The sequence below is a fragment of the Typopeltis vanoorti genome, chromosome 23 (assembly GCF_054136105.1).
Source record: "Typopeltis vanoorti isolate ZY-2024b chromosome 23, IOZ_Tvanoo_1.0, whole genome shotgun sequence".
Classification (NCBI taxonomy): Eukaryota; Metazoa; Arthropoda; class Arachnida; order Uropygi; family Thelyphonidae; genus Typopeltis; species Typopeltis vanoorti.
In genome coordinates, this window is record NC_143571.1 from 46,213,838 (window position 1) to 46,235,206 (window position 21,369).

General features: G+C 34.5%; 1 protein-coding gene across 1 annotated transcript in view; it reads left to right on the forward strand.

The window, feature by feature from the left end:
* Nucleotides 1-13,331: 13,331 nt before the first annotated feature.
* Nucleotides 13,332-21,369, forward strand: part of LOC150093819 (histone-lysine N-methyltransferase 2C-like) — a 1,065,326-nt gene continuing 1,057,288 nt past the window's right edge. The window contains exon 1 of the mRNA XM_090412524.1: nt 13,332-13,419. The gene's annotated coding sequence lies outside the window, so the exon portion shown is untranslated. The remainder of the gene's footprint in view (nt 13,420-21,369) is intronic.

Genomic DNA, 21,369 nt, shown 5'->3' on the forward strand with positions numbered 1-21,369 from the left:
ATATGTTTATTTTAACTTTGTCAAATGCTTTTCAAAGTCAATAAGTGTAATATGTGTTTCTAAATTGTATTCTTCTTTTCTCTGTTATTAATTTTAGGCAGAAGGCCGGGTCTATACATAATCGTCCTTTTCTAAATCAATTCTGTACTTCTAAAATACAGGTTTCAGACTATTTTATTACTTTGTTATTTAAAATGCTGCTATATATTTTGTAACAGGAATTTAGAATACTTATACCTCTATAATTTTTAGGGTCATCTCTATTACCTTTTTTAAAGAAAGGATCACAATTTCTTTTTTCCATTCTATTGGTGGGTTATTTGTTAAATAGATTTTATTTAAAAATTATAGGAGTCTTTCGTTGTTCCTTATTTCTGCATATTTATATAATTTTGAACATAACTTATTTTCTTCAGGTGATTTTCCATTTCTTGTTTCTTTCAGGCTGATTTCTAATTCTTCTGTAGTTATTTCATTTTCATTAAGTGATTACCAGTTATCTTTTTTAAAATATTTATCTGTCCACAATTCTGTATAGAAATTTAGAAATTCTCATAATGTCAATTCGATATTTAATTTTAATTTTTCTTTAGTATCTGTACTTAAGTGCTTCAAAATCTTATATACATTGGGTCTTATTTTATATAAATCATGCTCTAAATTACAAACAAATTTGTTCCATGATTCTCTGTCTTTTTCTGACATCTCTTTTAGCTATGACTCTTATTCTTTTATATTCTATATCATCTTCTTATCTTTTACTGCTTAACCATTTATGATATGCTTTTTCATTTTAATTATTTCTTTGATTGTATCGTCCCATATCTTCATTTTTTTTTCTTTTTATTGAATTTTTTAGTGTTTACTAAGCTTTCATTTGCTGCTGTATTTAGTATAATTTTTGTATTAAGCCATTCTATTTCTATTTCTTCATTTCGTTTATTTTTTCTAAATATAGGTTAATTCTTTGTTCATATAGCTATTATATATTTATGCCATTTAATGATCTAGAATTATAAACAAATGTTTTAAATTTTCTTTCTGTTCTTGTTATTTGTAGCCATTTAAGTGGTAATCTTAATTTTCTTTTAACGAGGAAATGGTCACTACTTATTTCTGACTCTATCTAAAAAGAACTTAGATGTCTTTTCATTTAAGATAAAGTAATATAATATTGATTTCTACTGTCTTGCTCTCCAAGTATATTTATGTATGTCTTTATGTTTATCTTTCTATTAAGAAAGAACACATTATTTTCAGGTTATCATTAACTACAAAGCCCGTCAATTTTTTACCATTCCTGTTTAGAGTATGTTCCCCATCCTATATTATTATTAATTTTCGTGTTTCCAATTCTTGAATTTAAGTCTCCTGCTAATATTGCATAATCAAGTTTATTTATTTTATTATATATATTTTGTGACTGAGTATAAAATTCAATATCATCATCATCTTTTCCTTCTTCTTGGGAATGTAAACCAATTATTTTAAATCATGGAATGAACGAATAACAGAAGCTGGAATATAAATGGATACAGGTTATTTTAACTGTTTTGAAAGAGAATTATGAATCCAGATCATAATACCTGCACGTGCTCGTTGGTCTCTGTCAACTTCACTATATATTGCATTAAAATTTTCAGTTCTCATGGTTCCTTTTGATTTCTTTTTTTGTTTCAGTGATTACTGCTATTTCAAAATGTCTTTCATTTAATATTTGGTCTAATTATATTTCTGTATATGCTATTCCTCTCAATATAATGCAATTTGCAATATGCATTATATCTTGTCGTTTTCATATTCGTTTTACCTTTTCCATTTCATGGTCGTTTTCCATAGATTCATTTCGATTACCTTCTCTGTTGGCTTAAATTAGATTAATATTCTCCATGTCAGATGACTAGACTGGCGATGGATAGTCCAGTGGTAGGGCTGCTACCTTAAGGCTTTCGATATGGCCTTCTTCCAAATTTCAACCCACAGGAATAGGGTATACTGAAGTGGGAAAGAGTAGATTATATAGGGGACATTGATATAGGCCTGAAATGGAAAGACCCCCAGAACCGTGGGGTTCTCTAATAGCATAAGGATCATAAAATTAGAAGCGTTGGCTGATAAGGCTTTATCATTCAATTTTTAGGAAGGATTAAAGTGAGTAAATCTTCCTCAAAGTAGAGGAAGGAGATGATAGATCCCGCTAAGGGACCATAGGAGTTCTACTTCCCTTACAATCAAGATTATTGCCCCTTATGGACCTGATGATCTACGAGCACTTATTCAATATATTTGGACCACTCTACCATATCTGGTGGCTTCCCCTATCTGCCACTCAGGGGACATACTCTCTAGAGGTTACAGGGTCCCTCGAAAAGGCAGTAATGTGAAGCAAGAAAATATTCAACCAGATCAAATCATAAAGAGGAGGAATTTCGAGGTTTAATTAATTAATTTATTTCTCATGGAATGTCACACATTAGAAATGCACACTAACCATCTTCATTTACAGTCCTAGGTTCAATTCTAGTCTTCGACTGGAAGAACTTTTTATAAGCCTTTCTTCGACCGGTTCACGAGTTAGTCGATCTCTAGCACGGGCAGGAGAGTTACTTCCCCTGGAAACTTGGGTTTTTATTATTATTATTATTATTATTATTATTATTATTATTATTATTATTATTATTATTATTATTATTATTATGTGACACCTTCAGGAGAGTGTGCCAACAGCATCGAACGATTGACCCCTTCCAACTACTAACCGGGATTAAACTTGCTTAACTTTTTGCTGAGCCATTAGTAGCAGAGGCTCTACCAATCGACCATTTTCTTCTTGCAAACTCATGAATATTGATTGTAGAACCCAGAATATCTGTGACAAATTACAGGGTGTCTCATAAATTTGTAAATATTTCAATAATTCATAAAAATTGGAAAATTTGGTATACCATAGGCCTCCCTTATCCGCGGGTTCGTTTCCAGCGAGGATTCAGTTATCCGTGGTGAATCCAGCTCCAAAACTATTAAATAGAAATTTCCAGAAATAAACAATTTATAAGTTTTAAATTGCGCGCCTCCCCACCCAGGACGGGAATTCCTTTATCCAGCGTATCTACGCTGTACCGTATATGCTATTCGCCCGCTGATAGCTCGTAATGAATGCGTGCAAATTCCCAGTCGGTGCGAAAAGAAATGTATTTGTAAAAAAAAAAACATGAAGATAGGTCGCGATCCCGTCACTTCTACCGGACTACAGACTCTAATACGACGTTTTGTTTTGAGGAAATTGGAAGTTTGTCAGGTAGACCTCGCACCGGTATACACCAGGGTTATCCAGTTGTTGTATCGCAAATGAACGCCCTAGCGGTTGAATCAACGAGCGGCGTAAGTAGTGCATGGATAAGCTGCAAGAATCACGGGCATGACGAAAACGTCCGTATTCCGTATCCTTCAAGAGTGTTAAACTTGTATCCATACAAGCTGCAATCTCTTCACCAAGTGATACCACTAAGTGGGAGGAACTCGTAATGTTTACTTTGACAAAAATCGCAAAAAAAATCCACAATGGCTGGATAACATCTTTTGGACAGACGAAGCGCATTTTTTATTGCATGGGAGAGTTAACATGCAGTTAACTGTATAATTTGGGAGCAGGACAACACACACACATAAAAGCCGTTGCATTCACCGCGACACACTGTTTGGTTTCACTGCATCCATTGTTCTTGGTCCCTTTTCCTTTAAAGAGCCATGTGCAACAAAGGCTTGGAAGACGTGTTCAGTAAATGCACAGCGCTACTTGCAACTGTTACGCGAAAACGTGGTTCCATGCTTGCAGAAAAAAAAAGTTCTTTTTTTTTTTTTTCATGTTCATGTTCCTGCACGACAGTGCACACCCCATATCACATCTCCCATGAAGGTTCTCATCAGCACATTTGGTCAAGAACGACTCATCAGCCATAATTGCAAATCAACATGGTCCCTAGGCTTGACACCAGTAGATTTTTTGTTGTGGTGCTATTTAAAGTCCCGCGTGTACCTGAGCAGCCTATCTTCCTTAGCGTATTTAAAAGATGCCATTCTCTGTGAAGTTGCTTGCATCCACCCAGATATGCTAAATGCTTCAGTAAACGGTGTTCTCATTCACTTGCAGCATGTAATTACTTGGGCCAGCAGACACGTTGAAAATTACAGTGCCGATATGTAACGAGTTTCTGCAGATGAATAAATAAATTTTCAATGGCATTTGGCTATCACCGCTGGGATCGCACTCTATCGGTGAAATTTTGGAGTAAATGTTTCCGCCCCCCCCCCAAAAAACTCCCCCTCCTTACGTGCAAACCACACTCTAATATACCCATTTTTCCGATTTTTATGAATTATTGAAATATTTACATATTTATAGGACACCTTCTATGTAGTGTTAGGATTATGGACCACAAGATAGTGGGACTTCTCAGCCACTTCTCTTCACCGGATTTCGAATATTATTAGTGATAGTCTTGGGCCAGCTGTTGCTTTTGGCCTCTGGTGAAGATTGAACTTCCCCCTCAGTCTCCAAAAAGTTAGATAGGGATAAAATAGTATCACATACTTCCTTTATCATATAGAAAGTAGATACTTATAGAGGATGCTTTTTGACTACTAAAGCTGAAAGAATTTACCGCAGAGCCAAACTGGAACTTTTATCGGAACGCATTTTTGAAACCAAACGTTGTCTTGCCACTTATTTCTCAAAGAAGTCCTATTTTGAAACCAGTTAATCTCATTCTCTGGACAGTTCATCTTGGAACCATTTAAAAGAAATTAGCACTCTTCAAGCTTCTAAAACTCAGAATTCTAATAAAATTAACCTAATCAGAAAATTTGATTCTCTTAAATATATGCAAGACCGCCAAACTTCTCATTTTGATTCTACTTTTTGAAAAAAGTTGTTATTAATAATTCTTCCCACCAACAGTCTTCGGCAGAAGAAAGTATTCTTGCTAAAGGTCTTAATTTTGTCACTGCTCCTACCTCCATACCTAAAGAACAGCTCTTAACGAAGATAGAAAAGGCGGCATCTTTACTACCAATCAAAGAAGCTAACCTCCTTCGTATAGAAGCCATTTTAAACATAAGTCACTAGATCACCTCCACACAACATCTCTTACTCTCAAAGAGCAGCTATTAAGTCTGTAAAAAATAATAATGACATCGTGATTCTACCTGCTGACAAAGGGAATGCGACTGACAACTTAGACAAGTCTGATTACCATAATAAAATTTTGGAACTTTTAAACAGTGATACTTACTCTGAACTTAACAGTGATCCTACAATTGAATTACACAATATCCGTCTTTCATGTAGATCACTTTATCCTTTAATCCCTCGACTATATCGTCTCCCCAAGATACACAAGGCAAATGTCCCGCTCAGACCAATAGTTGAAGGGATACACTCACCTACCAACAAACTTTCTAAGTATCTCGCAACTTTTTTAAGAAATCTTTTTGGAATTTCCTCTTCGCATATTAAAAACTCCGCTTACTTTGTGTCAAAATTCAAGGACATCAATTTAGTGGCCAGTTTCGATATTGTCTCTCTCTTCACAAATGTTCCCGCTCAAGAAGTCCTCAATCTTCTTAAGAACAAATTATCCAAATAAACTCTTTTCTTTACTCTCCCATTGCATAAAGTCAGGATACTTCAAATATGACAACAAGATCTACTTACAAAACTCAGGTCTAGCCATGGGCAGCCCACTCTCTCCGATTCTCGCAGATATATTTCTTAACGATTTTGAAGAAAAAGCTATTAACTCCTTCCCCCTTAAACTAAAATTTTGGTATCGTTATATAAACGATATATTACTCATCTGGGAAGACGGTGCCAACAACCTCAATTTCATTTTGTACCGCCTAAACAAGTTTCATGAAAAAATCTCTTTCACCTTCGAACTGGAATCCGATGGCTGCCTCCCCCTTTCTAGATCTGAAGCTTACCAGATGTTCTGAAAGTATTAAAATCTCAATTTTTAGAAAACCTATTCATACTGACAGATACCTTCATGCTTCTTCCCATCACTACCCTCCGAAAAAATTTGGTATTATTTCTACCTTAGCACACTGGGCCAAATCGTTACTAACAGAAGAAACAGCAATTGAAAATGAACTCCTTTTTCTTAAAAAGACTTTTATCAATAATGGTTTCTCTCTTAATAAGATTAAAAAATTTCTTTCTCTCCATCACTCAACTGTTTCTGAAGATCCCTCTTTCCCAAGAGCCTTTATTTCTTTGCCTTACATCAGCTCTCTTTCACCAAAACTAGCTAAAATTCTGAAGAAATTTAACTTCAGAACTTGCTTCACTACGCTCCCAAAACTTCAATCCATACTTAGTAAACCTAAAGAGAAACATCTTTCAACTCAGTTTCCAGGAGTCTACAAGGTCTTATGTGATTGCAGAAAGCCATACTACAGCCAAACTGCTAAATCCATCCTTCTTCGCCTGGAAGAACACTGTAGAGATATTTCCTACAACAGGACTAGAGCCAGCGCTCTCTCTAGCCACATTCTTTTCTCTGTTAACTCATATGAAGGCCGCCAACACATTGTGGACTGGACACAAACATCTAATATCGTAATGTGCTATGATGAACTTGAAAGAAAGATTGTCGAGTCCAGAGAAATTGCCTTAGATTTTTCCCATATCAATAACTCCCTAAGTTTCAATCCTTCTGACGCACACATTGCCTCTGTTCAATACTGGCGCACTCGTAACAGCACGTAGTCAACTTTTATTTGGAACTCAAGCTCACATCACTGTTTTCAAAATGTTATTCTATTTTTTTTTTTTTGGACTAGTACTGTTAATGCAAGTTTTAAGTCTCTGTTATTTTTTGTATATTTCTTTGATTGTGATACCTGAAGAAGTTGATCCATTCAACGAAACCAGCAAACTAGTATATCTTTTTAAATAAATAATATCATCTCTTTATCCCTCCGTATCAATCATTTAAAATAATTTATAATATTTTCTACCGAGTAAAAATGAATGTTCAGAATATATATATATATATATACACACACACATACAAAGGGTGTCCCAAAATTCACGCAGGATTTAAATTTAGCGCCATTTGTGCGCTAAAGTGTTGCCAACGAGAAAAAAAAACAGTGTGACAGCTAACAGTTCAGGGTTATTAAAAATGGAGCGCTACACGAAAGAACAACGCATTTTCATTGTTGAGCAATATTTTAAAAATAATCAAGGTTTGGCAGCTACAGTTCGCAATTTTCGTAGAAAATATGGTCGGAATAGTGATTTAACTTCATCAACTGTGAAAAGATTAATTAAAAAATTCAAGGAAACTGGATCAATTAGTGATCTTATATACTATGGCCGTCCTTCAACAAGTCGTTCAACAGAAAACATCGAAGCAGTTCGTGAGAGTGTTGCTAAGAGTCCAGGAACATCAATTCGGCACCGTGGTCTCGAATTGGGCATTTCGAGAAGCTCTCTACAGAGTATTCTTACAAAAGATTTGCATCTTTATGCTTACAAAGTTCAATTGATTCAAGAATTGAAGCCTACTGACCACACACACACACAGCGAAGAGAGTTCGTTGAATGGATTATGGAACAACAACAAGTGGATGCTTATTTTTCCAACAAAATCATCTTCAGCGATGAGGCTCATTTTTTTTATCTTGATGGCTTCGTTGATCGACAAAATTGTCGCATTTGGGGTTCAGAAAATCCACGAGTGATTGTTGAGAAACAAATGCATCCACAACGTGTCACTGTTTGGTGCGGATTTTGGGCTGGAGGCATCATCGGTCCATTCTTCTTCGAAAATGCGGCTGGTAACGCAATAACAGTTAATGGTGCTCGCTATCGCGACATGATAATCCAGTTTTTTGTGCCTAAATTGCAAGATATGGATGTGGACGACATGTGGTTTCAACAGGACGGTGCCACATGCCATACAGCCCGAGAAACAATTCAATTACTGCATGAGTCATTTTCTGGTCGTCTAATTTCCCGTTTTGGTGAGCAGAAATGGCCGCCCAGATCACATGACTTAACGCCGTTGGACTTTTTTCTTTGGAGTTTTTTGAAGTCTAAGGTTTATGCCAACATGCCCATGACCACCCACGCCTTGAAGGAGAAAATTGAACGCTGTATCAACGAAATTCAGCCACATTTATGCAAAACGGTCATGGAAAATTTCGACAAAAGAGTGCGTATGTGCCAGCAAAGCCGTGGAGGCCATTTAGCCGATATGCTATTCTATGTATAACCCTATACTTTATGAATCAATAAGAAATTACAATTTTTAATTAAAAACCTGTGTTTATATATATATATATATATATATATATATATATGTGTGTGTGTGTGTGTGTGTGTGTGTGTGTGTGTGTGTGTGTGTGTGTGTGTGTGTGTGTGTGTGTGTGTTAAAGATACCAAGCTATTTTAAACCTGGTTTTACTCAATTTCCCAAGAAAACAACAGACAAATAAGTCAAGTTTGCGCCTGCACGTAATGCAAGTCTAGCTGACCCTGCAGGTAGTGCAAGACCAAGGTAACTCATGGTAAAAGTGGAATAAGCTCTGATCACTAATCTTAATATTTACCCATAATGCAAAGCACATCTCCTGGAGGAGATGTATGATGCTTTGTATTAAAGGCAAGGGTATTAAACAGGTATTAAATACATCTCCTCCAGGAGATGTGCTTTGCATTATGGGTAAATATTAAGATTAGTGATCAGAGCTTATGCCACTCTTACCATGAGTTACCTTGGTCTTGCACTACCTGCAGGGTCAGCTAGACTTGCATTACGTGCAGGCACAAACTTGACTTATTTGTCTGTTATATATATATATATATATATATATATATATATATGTCATTAGTATCAGTACCAGGAGATAGTCGGATTGACAACAAAGAAAATGAAAACATTACAAAATATCGCGATTTGCAAATCGAAGTTGAACGAATCTGGCAAAAGAAAATGAAAGTTGTTCCCATAATAATAGGTGCTTTAGGCGCCATCCCTTAAACATTGAAAGAACATCTAGAAGCACTCGAGTTAGATGGATTAAAAATTGGGCAGCTGCAAAAGGCCGCTTTGTTCGGCACAGCTTTCATTTTCAGAAAGTATTTCCACAACTCATAAGCCCTTGGGTAGGGCCCAAATTAGTGGAATGTAACCAACCTTTTCTTAAGACTGAGGAAGCAAATCAAGCTTTGATGAATATTATATATGTTAAAGATACCAAGCTATTTTAAACCTGGTTTTACTCCATTTCATATATGAAAGAATGATCATTAACTTGGTTAACATACACATTTTTATAAAGAACTGAATGACTAGAACCGAGATTTAAGTAAAATGGTTTTAATATAAAAACACGACTAGTTTCGGCTTGTAACAGCCTTCATCAGGTGACAATATAAAAGAAAGAAAAAAGAAAAAACACTAAAACACTGAAGCTTAAATAAACAATGAATCATAGAGAGTCTCTATACGTAATTGACACTAAATCGTTGTGGTCATATTCAATTATGTATAGAGACTCTCTATGGTGTTCATATTTTAATTAAGCTTCAGTGTTTTAGTGTTTTTTCTTTCTTTTATAATGTCATTTGAAGGCTGTTACAAGCCGAAACTAGTCGTGTTTTTATATTAAAATTTTTTTTTTTTTACTTACATCTCGGTTCTAGTCATTCAATTCATATATATATATATATATATATATATATATTAGGATATATTAGGATAACCAAGCAATTTTATATGCTTGGTTATTTTAGCTCCTAATCCCAAGTATGCAAACAATTAAGTTTGCGCCTGAAACAAAGTTCAAGTCTAAAGATGGTACAACACCAGGGCAACTCATTGTAAAGGTGGTTAAAGCTTTGATCACTATTCTTAGTATTTTCCCATAATGTAAAGCACATCTCACTAGAAGATGTATACTGCAATGCATTATGGGTGGGGTCACTACCCAGACCGGTTTCGACCTTTTTTGAGGTCTCCTCAGTGAGTAGCTAGACCCTAAATACCAAGGTTTTAGTAATACAAAGCCTTATCAACTTTACCTATATAAGTTGCAACAAGGTGTATTAAGTTTTAATAAAAATCTCTGGAGGAGATATTGATGGGAATAAATTTTTAACTTGGGTATATTGTATATTAGGATAACCAAGCAATTTTATATGCTTGGTTATTTTAGCTCCTAATCCCAAGTATGCAAACAATTAAGTTTGCGCCTGAAACAAAGTTCAAGTCCAAAGATGGTACAACACCAGGGCAACTCATTGTAAAGGTGGTTAAATGGTGCCCATCTTTAGACTTGAACTTTGTTTCAGGCGCAAACTTAATTGTTTGCATACTTGGGATTAGGAACTAAAATAACCAAGCATATAAAATTGCTTGGTTATCCTAATATACAATATACCCAAGTTAAAAATTTATTCCCATATATATATATATATATATAAACTCGGGTTTTTCGTCCTGTAAACTCAAGAAAATCGACCGTAGAACCCACATTATTTCAGACATTAAATATATTGTGTTAGGGTTAGGGACCACGAGATGGCGGCACATTTGAGCCGTCTCCCTTCACTGAGTACCGCTTAATTAGTGATAGCTTTGGGCCATCTATCTCTGATTGGTACCAATGGAGATTGAACTGCCCACTCAGTCTCCAAAAGTTAGATAGGGCTAAATGGCCTCGCCTACTCCCCGTATACGGGAATAAAAAGGCGTCAGCTGATTTATATATATATATATATATATATATATAGCTGATCACCATATATATAATGTATATATATATATATATATATGGTGATCAGCTTTTACTCGGTTGTTGTACATTTGAAAAAAATATAGATTTAATGACTATAAAACCGAGATAACATATAAAGATTTTAATGATAAATACTACTAGTTTCGGCATATAGCAGCCTTCTTCAGGTATTTATAAAGGAATACTAATAAACATTGAATTATCTAAACAAACTGGAAATTACAGGTACAAATTGCCTCACATAATCGATACATAAAAACGTTGTATTTTTTCAAGTTGTTCCAACTGGCGTGCCATTGTTTATTGCAATTGTGCGTGCAGGTTCACGTGAACGCCAATATTGAACAACTGCAGCATGGCTATCTGGGATGTTATAACTTAAATTGTTGTTTAAGTGGACCGGGTTCAGCAGGATTTCTCTTGATTCTACAATTTTCCTCTCAAACTCATCATCACAGCGAAAGATATTTTCTGATCTATTCCAGCAAACGGAGTGGCTTTGTTGGTCATCATTAGGATTATTTGAAAAAAGAACATGACTGGATAACGCAGTTGCATGAGATCTTTTGTAAGAGATGTCTCTCTTATGCTCTTCTATCCTTTGTTCAATAGATTTGTTTGTTTGTCCAAAGTATGGGATATTGCAATCGCACCACAATTTATATACTCCAGGGTACTTAAGGTTGTGATGAGTAGGTTTTGGATGGCTGATTAGAGAACGGATTTTAGGAAGTGTAGTGAAGAAGGTCCTGATATTATATTTTTTAAGGACTTTAGTTATTTTTTTGGAGACTGTGCTAATGTATGGAATGGAGATGTACCTTTAAAATTAATAGTCTCTGTTGTGCACTGCCTAGGAGGATCCAGAAGAAATTTCTTAATTGTTTTTTCAGAGTATCCATTTTGTTTAAAAATAAGAGTGAGGTGATTCATTTCTTTTTGTAGTTCATCTTGTTCATTTAAGAGAGAACGTGCTCTGTGTCCTAAGGTAGATATAGTTCCAAGTTTTTGTGGTGGAAAATGATGAGAAAGATTATGCAGATATCTATTGGTATGCGTAGGTTTTCTGTACATAGAGATTTTTAATCTTTCAGAGCATCGTGTAAGCATGACATCCAAGAAAGGTAAGGAGTTATTATTTTCTAGATCAGCAGTAAATTTTATTTTAGGATGTTGGATGTTTAGATGAAGAAGAAAATCTGTGAGAGATGTGTGCCCGTGATTCCAAATAATGAATATATCATCAACATATTTTTTCCAAACTTTTGGTTTAAATGAGAAGGAAAATATGGCTTTCTTTTCAAAATCTTCAAGGAAGATGTTAGCTAGCACTGGGGACAAAGGATTGCTCATTACCAGGCCTTGTTTTTGTTGGTAAATGGAGTCCTGATATCTGAAGTAACCAGAATGAATGCAATGCTTTAATAAAGTGAACATTTTTTTGGATAATTTGTCCTGTAGTAATGTAAGTACCTCGTCCGTAGGAACGTTAGTAAATAAAGATATAATGTCAAAACTAGCTAGAATGTCATTTTCATCGATATAAATACCCGAAGAAGGCTGCTATATGCCGAAACTAGTAGTATTTATCATTAAAATCTTTATATGTTATCTCGGTTTTATAGTCATTAAATCTATATTTTTTTCATATATATATATATATATGGGAATAATATATATATATATATATATATATATATATATATATATATATATATATATATATATATATATATATATATATATATATATATATACACACACACACACACACACACACCTTTATATTTATATATATAACTTTCGTGTGTGTGTGTATACCAAATTGCTACGTGACTATAGGACTAAACGACCTCGCCTACCCCTTATATACGGGGAATAAAAAGGCGTTAGCTGATTTTTTTTTTTAATATATATAATAGCTTTTTTTTTTTTTTTTTTTAACTTTCAGCGGTTAAATTGTTCTACTACTGAAAGACTGTACTAATAGTTTCATAGAAATACGCACACTTCTAAGATACTGTGTTTTGTATTAAGAATTCGTGAAAATAATCAAAAAATCTTTATCGATATAATGAACGGTACAAGCAACCTTCTCTATCTATGATAAAGTACTGAAATGTTTAAAACAACTTTAAATAAAACTGTTTGGAGCGCTTGTCCTTGACAATTGTTACACATGTATTAGTGCGTCAAGTCAAAATTGTGCGAGATATGATGAGAAGTGATGTCGTAGCTTTTCATTTTAACTAGCAAACCTTTACCCAGCAATTATTACAGAGTTCACGTAAATAGAATTTCCTAAAACGACAAATCGGAATGCTTTACTTTATTTTTAAAATTTGTATTTCGCACTTTAATTATGCGGAATAATACAAAAACTTATTGAAGCCAAGAATCGCCACTAGGCTTGCACACATCACAGAAAATTAAAATGTTTGATCGTGTTCTTTGAAATTTATTGTTAAATGTTAATTTCCGTTTTATTTTCTTTAATAAAAATTGCATCTAGTGAGTTGCAATTGTCAGAAAATGTGCTGTTCAACTTGCTGTGCTTTGTTTGAACCCGATCTTGGATATAGTAATTTTTTCTTGTGTACTATTTGAGAAGTAAGTGTTTCTAATATCACCCCGGTTTACTTGTAACGGAGAAAGTATATATGTTGGAAAGTGAATCGTTGATTATCAGTTATTATAGGTTTCATCTCTTTTATGTGTATTTTGATCACCTGTTCATTGGCAAGGCAAAAGTGCTGGATGTTAAGATTTGACAGTCATGTTATTGTATTGCATTTAGTTTTTATATATAATGTGTTTGAGCAAATCTACATCATGGCCGACTAAAACTTCACGCTCATCAGCTTCATGTGTATCCTAGATAGAGATTGTATATTAAAATCGCCCGAGTTCATTTTCCACTTGCATTTTTAATTCTCATTTTATAACTGCGATTTTTATTGTAATTATGCGATATTTTAGGCTCTGCGAAGCGATCAGTGCAATGCCTGACTTATGTTTTTCTTTTATCAGTCGTTCTGTATAATTGGTTATTGAAATTATTAATCAGAAGATGTTTAGCTGATGTTGACATTTAGTGATACTCGGTGTAATGAGAACAGGACCTGTGTTGTAATAAAAATAAGTATAATTTATTACTGTTAGGAAAAAAAAAAGTTCAATGTATTTCAGATTTTTCATTATTTTAATATTCATTTCTGATAGTAAAAGTTTTAAGGTTATTTTGAATTACGAAAACTGAAGTGACTTATGCTCAAATACCAGTATTATGTCTGTTAATTGCGTGTCTTCATTTGGCTGGCCTGTTTCGCGTACCTGGGTGAAAGAGAAAAACCCTGCCATCTCAGTATGAGTCCGACGAGGGTAAGACACACTGCAGTTATAGTAAATCAACAGGATGCTAAGTGTTGTGTTATTGTTTTGACAATAAATTAAATATACTGACTTTTGTTCTTTGTCTTTGAAGACAAAGAATAAAATTCTGAGCTGTTTTGTGCATCTCATTTACAGATAGTACATTCATATATGTGAACATCAATGTACTGCATAATCATCTTATATGAATATTGACATTTTTTAATTTTCTTATGTTTTGTTTATTTTATACATATATTTATAAGCTCTAACTTTTTATACACTTATATGCATGCACATGTAAAGAAATACAATGTATACCAATTTTGAGTCTTTTGAACATGGAGTTTCTTCTCTTTTGATAAATTCAGTTTGTACATTTTTTTAATAGTTATTTTCGCAGGATGTGGCTTCATCTGAATATTGAATTCCTAGAAGATAATTCAACAGCACTCCTGCAGGGCAGGTTTTTTTGTGTGTGTGTGTGTGTTATGTGTTTCCCATCCACTCATGAAAGGTTAATTGTAAACCTTTAATAAATCCTTAGACCACCCATGGTACATTTGTACCATGGGTGGTCTAAGGATTTTTATCAGTTTTATTATTTTTTTTGTATTTTTTTATTTATTTTTTACATGGTCTGAAAACCCTGGTCTAGAGACCAAACATGGAGCTTTTTCAAGTCAGTTCAGACCTCCAGTAAAGTGAGGTGGTGATGGTGATCTCACACTGGGCAATGAAATTCATTACTCACCTAAAGACAGTCACAAACATCCATGCCTGCAGCAGGATATGAACCTGTGACCTGTTGGTTGGAGAGCAGGTATGCTAACCACTCAGCCAACCAGGCTGGCAAGTTGAAAGAAGTCAGGACATTGTGCCCTTTGATTTGAAAAGACTAGAATTCAGTTCTCATTATAATGAAGAATTCTTTATATGGGCTTTTTCAATTGAAGGTGAGTTAGCCATTCTCATATGTAGGTAGCAGGTCTTTTCTCCCAGAAACTTGGGTTCTTCATCTTGTATATAGGCAAATTGGCCAGAGAACATGAAGATAACAGACAAAAATACGGTTAGCTGGTGGTAGATGACATGGTGGACAGCGGCTAGTGTATAGATGATCAAATAGTATAGAGTGTTTGTTCTCCTACAATGGCTCAGTTAAGTAAGTTTGAGCACGGTTAGTAGTTGGAAGAGGCCCAATCGTTCAATGCTGTTGGCACACTCTCCCTCGATGAGTCTTTGGACTCCCTGGAGGTGTCAAATAATAATAATAATAATAATAATAATAATAATGAGTTCTTGGACTTCTGGGAGGTGTAATGCAACAATAATAATAATAATTCATTTGTATAGCTTCACTCTGAGGCTTTCATTGTAAGATACTTTACTCTTTATTTATATATTCATATACACATATTGGAGGCCTGTAGTGGCTTGAAAATGTTCCATGTTTGGTCTCTAGAACAGGGTTTCCAGACTATGTAAAAATAATAAATAAAAAATTACAAAAAATATAAAAAATATAAAAAAATTTTAAAAATGGAAAAAAATAAATCCTTAGCCCAGCCACTGTACATCAAATGTTCTATAGGTTTACTAATAACCTTTTGTGGGTGGAAACAACATTGAAAAAAAGAAAGACACTTACAGATCATTTTTATTTTCTGTTGTATTATTCTTGTGCACGATAAACATAATCTGAAATATAAAGATCGTCATTTTCAAATTACTTAGTGTCTGTGTGATTGCTACAAGTTGTACTGCATACATTAAAAAATATGTTACACTTTTTGAGGTTAATAATAGATAATCATAAAGTTTGTAAACTGTTAGCTTAATTATTATTTATGATACCTACCGAGTCCCATGGACTCGATCACAGGAGGCCATTCCACATTATGTTATACTATCTGAACTACCGAATATGCTACAGTATACATTTCACTGTTTGCAATACACATGGTGCTGTGTTTTTATCATATGATCATTTTATCATATGTGGGATTTTATCACATATGAGAAGTCAGCTTCAGAGGTACTTGTGATGTAGATAATTGAAAGGCAAAATACACAAGAAGTGTATCAAAAAACCTAGTTTATTGATAATATGAACTCATATATTTTATCAAATGTTTTGGGCAGAAATTGTCCATCAGTAATACAATAGGCAAATTCAAATGATAGAACAAAAAACAATTGAAGAAACTACAAGAACATGAATAATACATCTTCAACTGAAAATTGCATAAGTCCAGTCTTAATCAGCATGGAGTCCACATGAAACAGAGGATCTTTTGGTCTGATGCATGCATAATCCTCAGAAGCTCTTTTAAATGTGAATTTTTAAATATTTAAAAGAAATGCACATGCCTTATTACACTGACCCTTTTAAATGGGAATGATTCTCTCCATATTAAAAGTTTGGATGATTGTAATTCTTATTAATTGTAAATGTTCCTCCTCCCTGCAGCAACATATTGTTATTCAGGTTTAACTGTTGGCTTTCATCCATCTAGCTCATGCCTCTTACTCTAAACAGTATTTTGTGCATGCCTTAAAGAAAAAACTCATGCATTGGCAAGCAGAAGTTTTTTATTCAAAACAAAAGCTCAGTGCCAAAAACCTAGTAATTGACAGATAGGTAGTTAACATCTTAAGTTACCTGTTTCTGAATTTCATGCTTTCAAATCTCTTAGATGCAACATCTGTCTATCTGAAGAGACAAAGGAAGAGCTGTTGTAGTTATGGATGTCTCTGATTACAACAGGAAAATTGCCATTCTTATACAAGAGAGATTCATTAACCAAGAAGTTTCCCATTGGTCCTACTAAATGTCATACTTGCGAGTTGAATTTGCTATTGGGGTGAAACTATTAGCTAGGAAAATTATCATCTTTATTATTCATGTATGAATTGGAAAATATATACCAAAAAATATGCATATGCAACAACTCATAGAGATAGTCTGTAAGTAAAAGTGTGTCAAGTTGCTCTGTTATGTACCAACTGGTAAATGACAGATGGTTCATGAGTTTTGTCTTCAAAAACCGATTTTACTTATTTATTGCCAAATTTTATTCTTGGCATTGATCTGTAGAGAGCAAGAGCACTGACTGTGTGGGTAGACATAAGTTGGTGTTCCAGCTGACTTCTCGAAATTCTTTTAACTTTTTTCTTTTTAACTTTTAATTTTTTCAACAGTATTTCTGTTTCTCAAGAAATCTGCTTGATTTTTTGAGCAGAAGAGGCGTCATGTTTGGTTCAGTTTGGTTTAGAAGTATTCTGTTACAGATTTTTAGTATGTAGGAGGTAGTGTAATTCCTGTGTAATTTTCTGGGTTTGGTAGGCTTTCTTTCCATGATGGAATGTTGGATGTAGTTTGTGGTATTACAGATCTTTAGTAGTTGTTTCTGAAGCTTTTGCCTACATGTTTAATAGCCCCCTGCTGTTATACCATCCAGTTAAGGTGCTTTTTTTTTTTTTTATTGTTTTGGGTTTTTAGTGCAGTTTTGAATTCTTGCATTGTAAACTGGTTACACATATTGAAGAATTCTTTTTGGATTATTATTTCTGCCAAAGTATGTAGTCAAGTTTACTGATGAATTATTCAACAGTTTTTCAAATTAGTTCTTTTTTTTGTCTTCATGTACCTTGCAGTTTTTACTCTTAGTCTTTTGGGCTTCCTTAGTTTGGTGCATAAAGAATTAGCTACCTGGTACATTTCTCTGGTTTTATGTGTGTTGATATATAGTTCAATTTTTGACAGTTTGTCTGGATGTGATTTTCCTTTTCATTTGAGTGGTCATATATATTTGATACACAAACTACTGAAGAATCAATAAAGAAACACAGTGTCATTTGTGTTTCTTTATTGATTCTTCAGTAGTTTGTGTTACTCATTTCCTTTGAGAAGATGAAGTCTTGGTGACCGAAGTTTTTTCTGTGGCTTCATGGATGGATTGTTCAATACAATGAAACTCTGAGATGCTTATTCAGGAATTGGGTGTCTTCTAATAGTTTGTTTTGTACTGCTTATTAATACTGGGTTTGTATGCTAAGAACATTTAGGACAGGTCATTCTGATGATATTTATTTGCTATTCCTGTTTTAGGTTTAAAAGCAGTAAGAGGAAGTTTATATGTGCACTTACTAGTAATCACATTTTAGTTGTGATTACTAGTATTGATTAAAAAATGATCTGTTTGTGATATTGTTCCATTTGGATATTCCCAGGCCCATTTTCTTTGAGGTTTGTTGGAAATTTGCTCTGTAAATTGAAAAGGTTATGAGTGTTTTATAGTTTAGCTAGATGTCCATTTCATTTGTTGTATTGTAGTATATAAAAGAACTTATATTTTTTGTAATTCCTGAAACATCTGATCCCTTTATGCATTGAAATCTATCTCCACCTATGACGTGGAGATTGAGGGTGTTGAAACATTGCATTGATAGTCTGAGGTTTGACTGTAGAAAGCATTCTTGGAGTTTACATCTGAAATCACAATGGGTGCATAGGTACAGGTTATATAGTTGCTTTTGGGCTTGGGTTTAAAGTTATGGCCATTATTCTGTTGAGATAGAACCTTTTCTTGATTAGGATTCTGATTCCTCCTTTACCAGATTTGTCTGTGATATATAGATGAAAGTCTATTTTATGCAGTTTGATGTGACTTCATTCCTCTCAGAATCTGTTCTCAACCTATGTTCTTGAAGACAGGCCACATCAAGGTTTGCTGACTGCTCTAGTACAAAGTTCATGAAATTTTCTACATTACAAGAGAGTACAAGCGTGTGTAAGTGGATACAGTGAGTCACTTTCTCCAGAGTTGATGTTTTGAGTGCCTACCTCTTCCTGCTGTAGCTTGTGGGCTTCCTTGAAGGCTTTCACCGACAGGCTTCATAACTTCTTTTTGAGAAAAGGAAATAAGGTAGCACTACAGGATTTTTCTGCATTTCTGTAAAAAATCTATGTATCAGGTGATTGATCCTGACATGATGATTGGTCCAGCCACATTAGTGTACTGGAATAATACTGTAGGACAGTGATACTGTCAAGATAATAGTGATACTATCAAATAATGTACATAATTTGGTAAAATCCCTAACTTCTATCATCATCATCATCACGAACCATGGGCTCACTGATTGTTGATGTCTGATGCCTGTTTCACTATCTTCTTCCACCTTTCTTTGTCCATGCACAGTGTCGCAGTTTTTGTACACCCATTCCACACCAGTCTTTTATATCGTCTATCCATTCTCTGTATGGATAGACGATTTTCTGTTTAAACCATCCAAAATACCAAACATAAATGTCTTTATCTTCCGGTCCTCACTCATTTTATAGATGTGTCCAAATAATTGCAGCTTCCATTTTATAATCTGCATTAGATTCTCTTTTGGTTGTATCTTTTGATAGAGCTCTTCATTGGTGATTTTCTGTACCCATCCTATTCTTAGAATCTTCCTGTAACAAGTTCTTTCAAATGCCAAAATTCTTTTTCTTGATTCCTTATTTATTACCCACGTTTCAGATCCGTACAGTACACCGCTGAAGATGCATGTTTCCAGTACTCTTAGTTTTGTTTGCAGGCTGATCACTTTACTTTTCCAGATGTTATCCATGGCCTTCAGATTTGTTCTTCCATTTGCAATCCTGATCTTTATTTCTTTTTTACAGTCCAAGTCATTGTCAGTTTACTTCCCAAATATGTGAATCGTTCTACATTTTCTATATCAGTTCCATCCACTTGTATCTTTTGTTTCATGTTCTTCTCACCAAATACCATTGTCTGTATTTTCCAAGTTCATAACAAGTCCAAATCTCTTCCCTTCCTCATTTAACAGTTTCAGCGTTTTTTGTAGTTCTCTTTCGTCTTCTTCAATAATAACAATATCATCTACAAATCTCAGATTGTTAATTCTCATTCCGTGTACAAATATTCCTTTGTCCATTGCTCTTTCTAAATGTGCGATGAAAATGCTTGGTGATATTGGGTCTCCCTGTCTAGTACCTCTGCTTGTTTTAAACCATTTCCCCAAATCGTCACCTATTCTAACTGCTGCAACTGCATTCTGATAAACATCTTTTAATATAGCTATTAGTTTTTTTTATCAATTCCATAGGATTCCACAACTGCTAATGTCACTTTCTGGTCAATACTGTCAAATGCTTTCTGAAAATCAACAAAGCAAGTATATATGTTTTTGTTTTTTCTCCTAGCTTTCTCTGCTATTAACCTCATTGTCAAAATCTGTTGAATTATAGTTCTATCCTTCCTAAATCCTGCTTGCTCATCTGCAAAGTATGCTTCCAATTGTGTTCTCAATCTTTCTGTCAATATGATCATCATCACTTTACCAAGGTGATAATAAATTTAGTTTAATCCTTTATCCAAGTGTGTGCAAACAAAGTTTGCGCCTGAAAGTATCTTCAAGACTGGGGTAAAGTGGTACATCACTGGGCAACTCCTTGCAAAGGTGGAGCAAGCTACCAACACTCCTATCTCAGTATCTCCCATAATTCAAAACACATCTCCTTGCGGATATGTATAATGTTATGCATTAAGGGAAGGGCCACTACCCAGACTAGTTTCAACCTTTATTGAGGTCTCTTCAGTGGGAGCCAAGCCCAAGTGGAAATACCAAGGCAGAATCTCCCTACTTCTACACGTCAATGTCCTCCGCATCATTCCCAGAAGCCTTTGTGTTGTCTTCATAATTTTGGCTATGTGTTCCCTAAATTTCAGATCCTCATCCACTATTACCCCCAGATCTCTTATTTCTTCCACCTCCAACAATATATCCTCACCAAGCATAAATTTTGTAACCCATCTTTGTTTTCCAAATTTTGAAACCTTACATTTTGCAACATTGAACTCGCATCTCCATTTCCGTGCCCAATCACTCAATTTATTCAAGTCTTCTTGTAAGGCCACAACATCTTCACTACTCTTCATGGTTCATCCCAACTTTGTCATCTGTAAACAACTGAATATCTCCATCCAAATCTTCACCTATATGTTAATATACAAGTTAAACAGTAATGGCCCCAAAACAGACCCCTGAGACACTCCACTAGTGACTTTCCTTTTCCTGGATATCGCTCCCCCATACACAACTTGTTTATACCTATCAGATAGCCAGTCTCCAATCCAATGCACTAATCTAATATCCAACCCCATC